The 7,776-nt window shown below is 29.1% G+C and overlaps 1 long non-coding RNA gene across 1 annotated transcript; it reads left to right on the top strand.

The window, feature by feature from the left end:
* The first annotated feature begins 361 nt into the window (after positions 1-361).
* On the top strand, positions 362-6,012 carry LOC147804290 (uncharacterized). The gene is made up of 3 exons (XR_015429377.1): positions 362-507; positions 1,407-1,551; positions 4,301-6,012. It is a non-coding gene; the product is annotated as an uncharacterized LOC147804290 (long non-coding RNA).
* The last annotated feature ends 1,764 nt before the right edge of the window (positions 6,013-7,776 follow it).

The raw sequence follows: 7,776 nt of genomic DNA on the forward strand, positions 1-7,776 counted from the left end.
ATACCAATTTTATCGCCAACGAAATTTTATCGGTGACGGAATATTGAGCGGAAATGGTGGAAAAGTTTGAGCTGGAGTGATGAAGCGAAATAACGAAGAAATGTATATTTTCTTGGAAAAAAAAAGATCGACAAAAATATCTACAATGTTCTCAAGATCAAGAATACCTATAATATTCTTGTTATTAAAATAAAATTATGACTTTGCGGGATATGAGTGTTGAATTATTTGCCGAATTAATTTTGAATGGCTTTTAGTGCGATGCCTAAATATCCAGATGGCTTTAGTGATATTTGGTCAATTTAGGAATTGGTAACTGGGCGGAGTGAGCTTGACGCTAGCTTTTATCCATCAATCTTCTTATAACCATATATTGATTGTGTGACCAAACTTTTTCGCCAAAGCAATTGGCGTTGTTTAAACAAAAGCTATTGTTAGAGGAAGCCATTTTCTGTATTTGGCTGCGCGGGATTTCATATTTTATCATCGTGAAAGTTTTAATTACAGGTAATTCTTATTAATTAAAGATTTATAATATTAGTGTACGTTTCATAGCAGTATATAAAAAAATTGCATGAAATTTTTAAAAAGATTAATGAATTTTATTAAATATCTGTGAATACCACGCGTTAGATTTTAAAGTAAATAGTTTGTAAAATGTATGTATTTTAAGAAAATCGTTATAAAAATTCATTTATCAAAGTTTTTCTCTGCTTCCTTAGAAATCCTTTGTTTGATCTGCCGAAATTGTGTGAAGCAGTTTAGTAATGAAATTTCATTTAGTTGAATTACTTGATTTATGTTTATTATACAGAGGTATCTTTTTTTTCTATGAAATATATTGCTAATTAAAATTTATTATATATAGAAAGATTAATATTGAATTTTCTTAAAAATAGTGAAGAGGGTTTTGATCATGTCTAAAATAATTTGTTTCAATTTTATTGTAAACTAATCTAAAAAAAAATTCTGAGAGAAATGGAACAAATTTAGATAATATTTATCATTTTCATTCACAGTTACTGCATTCATTATTATTCTTTTAGGTTGTCTTAACTATTGAATAAATTATGAGCATGCATACTTTCAAAAAAAATTTTTATTCTATAGGTGTATCACAATTATGTGCAAAACAATTTGTACTCAATAATTTGTTTTATTTAAAATACATAATACAAATACTATAATAAATTAGAACATAATTCAGATTAGCAAGTTATCTTAAATTTAAGTTATCTTTATTGGATAATAATATGAAATTGAATTTTTTCAATTATTTAACTTCTCAAACTATATCTATAATTGTATTTTTTTCATTACCCTAAGATTTTTGACAGTTTACGTGGACAATGTAAAGCAAACTTTTCATATTTCTTCTTTCTCTTCATAAAATACTTTTTTACTAGGTGATTCCTTGGAGAAGTATTTGGCTAATTACTTAAATGCTGAATGAAAATGGGATATCGATGTTTGCACACCCTGGAATCGGTGTGGACAAATTAAGTGTGCAGTTGTGAAGGGACGATTGTGTTTTTGTCTTAATTCATGTTGGTAAGTTGAAATGTAATTTATTTACATATTTAATGATTATGTATCTAAACCATTTGTTGGCATTGTTAGTATCTTGTGTAACTATTCTAATTCAGATACTTATTTATTTTTTTATTAATATTACTTATGGTTGTGCTATATAATAATAATTTATTTTGCTTTTCTTAAAAATAAAGGAACTAATGATGTGCAATTGGGTACAATGCCCAACTTTAAAAAACTGGCTTGTGTGGTTAATAAAATTTGTGGGGTTATTGGGGAGATTTTGTTTGGTTATCTGTGGAAGAATAATCCTGGGTAGCCAGCCGCCAGGAACTAATAAAAAGAGAAGGGAACTCAGAAGGTATAACTCGTAACCACCCTCGGACAACTATCTACATGTGTTTTTTTTTTTTTTTTTTGTTATTAAATTTGCAAGTTTACAATCTGTTTAGCACCTTGGCGATTGTAGTTGGCACGGCAGATCACAATACAGAAATATTTCTGAGTTGTTTTTCTCGAACGAAGAGTTTAGAAATTTCTCTTACTGAAAGATCAGCGTATGCATCAACATTTTGTTAATCTTGAAAATGTCACTATAAAGCGATTCAATGAAGTAATTAAAACTTGGTGAATTTTACTTGGGCTAATGTTCTGTGAATCAGCTTTATCTGTGGATGAATGTATTGGTTAAGATCACATACATTTAAACTGCCAGGGCCATATTCAACTGGCAAACATCTTTGAAGAATGCATAGCAAAGTTGCTAAAAAAAGAAGTGTATTTATACACAACTTTATATACTAATTATATGAAAATATTGTAATCTTGTCTTGACATTTAGCCAGATAACCAGAACTCATCCCATACAAATAAGAAAGAGTAGTCACAGTCAGATATCTGTTTAGAAGAGATTTGGGTCCGTTAACGAACTATTCACAAAATATCTTTTCATAAAAACGGACATTTCACAAAATAATTTATCCTTTACTCAGACCCTTCACAAATTCGTTTATCTTCATTATTGTTTTGTTAATCGAATAAGCCCTTCCCGGGGAGGGGGAGGGAACGACAGATGTAATCTAAATAAATTTTGTCTTCAGCAGACACTTCTTCCTTTATTCGTTCGAAATGAATATTCTGCGTTCAGCAGTATAGGCAAAATACCTTGTAATTATAATTTTACAGTGTTGGACATAATCTTGTAAGTCTTTACAATTTAAAAACTCCTTGAAAAAGTTTTTTTTTTTTTTTTTTTTTTTTGCAATAACAGACCCTATTTGCACAAATTCACAAAAGCAGGACCCTGGTTGAAAGAATGTGACTTAACGTTTATTTTATATTCACAAATTACAAGTAATTTTTTTCCAATTTTACAAATACGGACCTTTTACAGAATGCCTGGACAGATCCCTGACAGTACTTGAACAGATTTAGTACTATGCTGTAAAGAAAAATATTCAGTAGAGAGTGTTTTTTTCTAATATTCTTATCTGTGCTACTTTACACAATGCAGAAAATTTTTTAGATGCAATAGAATATTTTATGACTAGTTCTCTCTCTCAATGATTCTGGTTCTACCCTTAAAGGACAGAGGGAAGATTGTTTAGAGAACCTGATTATTGTACCTGAATTATAAATACTCTTCCACTTTAAATGCCTTTGGTAAAATATACTAAATGAATAATGCTAATAACGCTAATGAATAATGCCAATTGCTATTTCTAAATAGCAATGGGTATATGTTCAACACTAAAAGAGATTATAAAAAATTTTAGATTGCACGGAGATTGATCTAATTCTATTCTTTGTTAGCTTAAATGAGATCTAGACTTAACAGAAGCTAATATGAGTGTCTCAGTATCTTTCTCTTTTATTACTATAATGTTTTGATTATTCGGAGAATTGTATATTTTTAACAGTGGCATTATACCTTGATCGTTGTGAGTTTTTTTTCCCCAACTGTATTGTTATAGTATGGATTGTTTACTGTTAGTACAGCACTGTTTATAAATTATTACAGTATTAATAAAATAATTAAAGTCAGAATGAATTAAATGATCTTTTAATGTTTATCAGTATTTGTCTTTAATCACACCGTGGTTAAGGAAAAGACAGTGCCCTACCAGTTAGTATATTCCTCTTTTATTAATAATATATATTCTTTTACTTTGATTATTTCAAAAATATTTATTACTTTTGTTTTTATCAGTGGCATTTATTGCATTCTAAATAAAAACTAATTTAATGTTTGATCTAGATACTAATAAGTTTAGAAAATTATTTTATGATTTTATTTTTTATTCTTGTAAAAGGTTTAGAAAATAATATTCATTAAGGAACTGGTGATGTCGACAGAATTTAGATGATTAGATACTAAAAAACTGGGAACAGTGCAATCAAACCTGAACAATGGACAAACACATCAACATGTACTGGCTCATCATTAAAAGTCAGCGTGGGGATAACACAACATGCACATTCCATGATCCATCATGGACTCGTGCCTTTAAGAAGCCTACGTGGCTGTCTCTAGGGTAAACGGTGACTCAACAGTGCACACACCAACTGAACAATTGGCTGTGGGGTCATTTATGTTGTGTAAAGAAAATATAATAAAATCTGTGCTGTGACTAACTATTAAATGCTGTGATGTAATGTCCTGTGATTGTCTTGTTCTTAAAGCCATTAGTCTTTATATGTAAACCCTGATTGATGCTGCAATAGAAATATTAAATAATATTAATCAGACACTTTCCCTCTCTTTCAGATGTAAGTAACCTGACTAAATTGGGGATCTGCAAAAAGAAAAAATCGAGCAACAAAGCTAATGTTGCAATAATTTACACTCCTTTTTTATGTCTTGATTTTAAAGTGACAGATGTGTCAAATCCCCGAGTATGAGTTTGAGTGATGCTTCCTCCCAAAAGAGTTGTGAGACCACTCTGAAAGTGTCGCAAGTATGCCATATGCGTGGAAAAAGATGGATATGCCAGATTTAATAATAATAAAAAAAATTCTGTTAATCTGTGCTTAAAACTTATACTTCTGTGCTATAAGTTCTTTCACTCTGTAATTCAAATTGATTCAAACTAATGTATGCAATCCTTTATTAGATTCACAATTTGAAGAGTTGTGCTTTTATCTATATACTTAACCATTGGTTGAAATCTTAACAAGGTATCTTGATTACAATATTAATTTGAAGCAACTTGTTCTCTTCTAGCTTTTGCCTGGATTCTGCTGATGATTCATGTTTGTCCCGGGGAATGGTCTCACAGCATTGTCTGCTTAAAGCTTTTCTGTGAGATATATTTACCAGGACTTGATTTTCTACAATGGTTTATGCAGAGTCTCATTTAGTTTGAAGAATATCTCTGTACCGTAACAAGATAACATTTCAGTCATTGATTTTGCTATATGTATTAAATATAATTGTATATTTTTTTTAATTCATAAAAATAATTAAGCTCTTTATTTTCCGGCACGGTTGTCAGTTATTAATATAACTGAAGTCTTTGATTGGATTCTGATCCACTGTAGAATTTTAAAGTAACATGATTTCTATTTTTTTATCTAGAAAAATGCTTTTATTTTACAGATGACTAAGCAGACAATAGCATAGCTGCCAACTGTTCAGAATTTTTCGGATTTGTTCCTAATTTTTAAATCCAATCTGATATTTTTATAAAAATTCTGAATTTTCATAAAATTTTTGATTTTAAACCAATCCTTTTTTCTGATCGCCACAAGCATGCATCCTGTGATTATTGTGCTAAAGTAATTTTTAGTAGCTTTTCATTGGAAAATATTATTCCAATAGCTGTCTGTTGCTGATTATTTCACTAAATTATTATTTTTGGAAATTTTTTTTTTGTAGTATTTAAACACTTGCATCAGAAATATTTGTTTATGATGTAGATTATTATTTACCAGTGTTTTATAATTTGGAGATAAATAATTATATATTAATAGGTAATGTTTGTTTTTAATATATTATACCGGTATTCTTAATTATAAAACATTAATATTATAAGTTTCCCACAAAAGATAGTGTTTATAGTTTTGTTTTACTAATTTACATATTTAAATGTATGTCTATTAATGTTATGATTTAATAATTAAATTTTTATCTTACTCTCGTAATTAGTGCGTATAATTTTGTCGCATATAGTGTTCCTCATTTTTGATTCATAAGGTTGGCAGCTATGCAATAGTTATAAAGAAAGACTTAGCTGCTCTTTTTCTCAGGATGATGCCACTGATAGTGGTCATAGACCTTATATGATTGCATCTGCAAGCACCTTCATAGAGTCAAACTAGCTACCATACTCTGTCTATTGTGTAAGAACAAAAACAAATATATGTGCTTCAAATTCTCAGATTGAAATTTCAAATTGAATAATTTTTTTTTCTTCCTTTTTTATACTTTTTACATATGCTGTACTCTTACCACTAAAAATAAATATATTCAAAAGAAAATTTATCTCATTTATTTATTCTTTCTTGAAGATACTAACAAGAGAAAGATACTATTTTATCAAGAGAAAGATACTATTTTATAGTACATATGTATCCAAGGTGCTACTACTATAACACTGCAACTATTTCAGTTTAAATGAATCTCAAGTTAGAATTTAATGCTACTATATTCAATTAAAATTTTGAAAATACGTCCAATAGTACGTTTAGAAGTTATTTGACTAAAATATTGATAAGTATTGTACAAGGGCTAGCTCTTGACCTGAGAAAAAAACAAGAGTTTCGGGAAACGAAAAGCGTTAGTTAACTTATTTTTAACGAACTGTAATTCAACTTTTTTTTATTTTCAACTAGCTAAATATCCACTCTTCGAACAGGATTAATAAAATCAAAAAAAACAATAACTCGGTACTGAACAACCCAATGAAATCGTGGACAAAACTGAACGGTATATACTGACAAAATTAATAAGCAAAAACATAACAAAACCTGTTTTTTGTTGTTCAGCCCATTAAAATTGAGATTAACTGTATTCAACATTACTAGGCATAATATCGAAATTAACCATTAACTTGGAATTTTTGTAAATAAGTAATTTTTTTAATTTATATAATAGGAATTACCCATATTAATTAAGCATCATTGGCGACAATAATAGTATGGCGCTTGTTTACGATTAATCTATACGAATAAGTACCTGAACTCCATAAATGTTGCTTTTTGTAACATAATGGCTTACTTTTTAGTATTTCAATATGCATCTATTACATTACTTAAATGAACTGAGCGTCAGCATTAACACTTTGACTCAGAATTTTCATTAAATATATTTTTTTTCATTATTTCTTTGTATTTATTCATGTCAGGATAGGTGAGAAATAAATTTAGAAGTTTAATAATATTTGGTGAGATGAAATATAACGTGAAACACCGTGTCTTTTCCTGCATAAAAAGTCAAATATTTCAAACGCGGTTCACTTCCAAACAATTTAACTAATATGCAGTAATTTAAATCTTAGCGAAACAGTTATTTATAATTGAAACTTCTTTAATTTACAAAATCATTAATACATTTTTGAATATGAATCAAAAAAAGATTTTTCCAAACTAATTATTTTGAATTTTATATTTCAGTAAAATATATAATTCCGTAATCTAACAAATATTTTTTATCAGCTGTTTGACTTTTTATTTTTAAAGAGAGAATACCAAAAAAATATATATATTCTTACTAGGAATTAAAAGGCCAGAGAAAAAGAAAAGAGGGACAGCTGTTAATAAAACTGAAGTAATTTTCTACGTTTTTCCTAAGCAAATTAGTACCACTTTCCCATTAATTTTGCCTTTCATTGCAAAAGAATTTTTTTTTAATTTTAATTACCGCTGTTTTTAAATTATTTACTTATACCGAAACACATTTTGACAGACGTGACAAATTAAATACGTGATTTCAGATAACTTCAGAGATAATTTGGTGACATAGTGCCACCACGTAAATTTTTTTTTTCATTGTTGTTGTTTACGTCGCACTAAAGCTGCTCAATGGGCTATTGGTAACGGTCTGGTAAACATTCCTGACAATCATCTGAAGACATGCCATCACAATTTTGAACTCTGCCGAGGTGAGGCTCCCTTCTCTTCGATAGACCGACGACATGCGCGTGAAGTCAAGTACTTACGTATAACATTTTAACGAGAACCAATACCTCACACCCTCGGTCCCTTCACAGATTGATCCAAGTAGTTTTTCACCCGCACGCTGAC

The sequence above is a fragment of the Parasteatoda tepidariorum genome, chromosome 9 (genome assembly GCF_982258835.1).
Source record: "Parasteatoda tepidariorum strain Cologne lab strain chromosome 9, Ptep-v5.0, whole genome shotgun sequence".
Taxonomy (NCBI): Eukaryota; Metazoa; Arthropoda; class Arachnida; order Araneae; family Theridiidae; genus Parasteatoda; species Parasteatoda tepidariorum.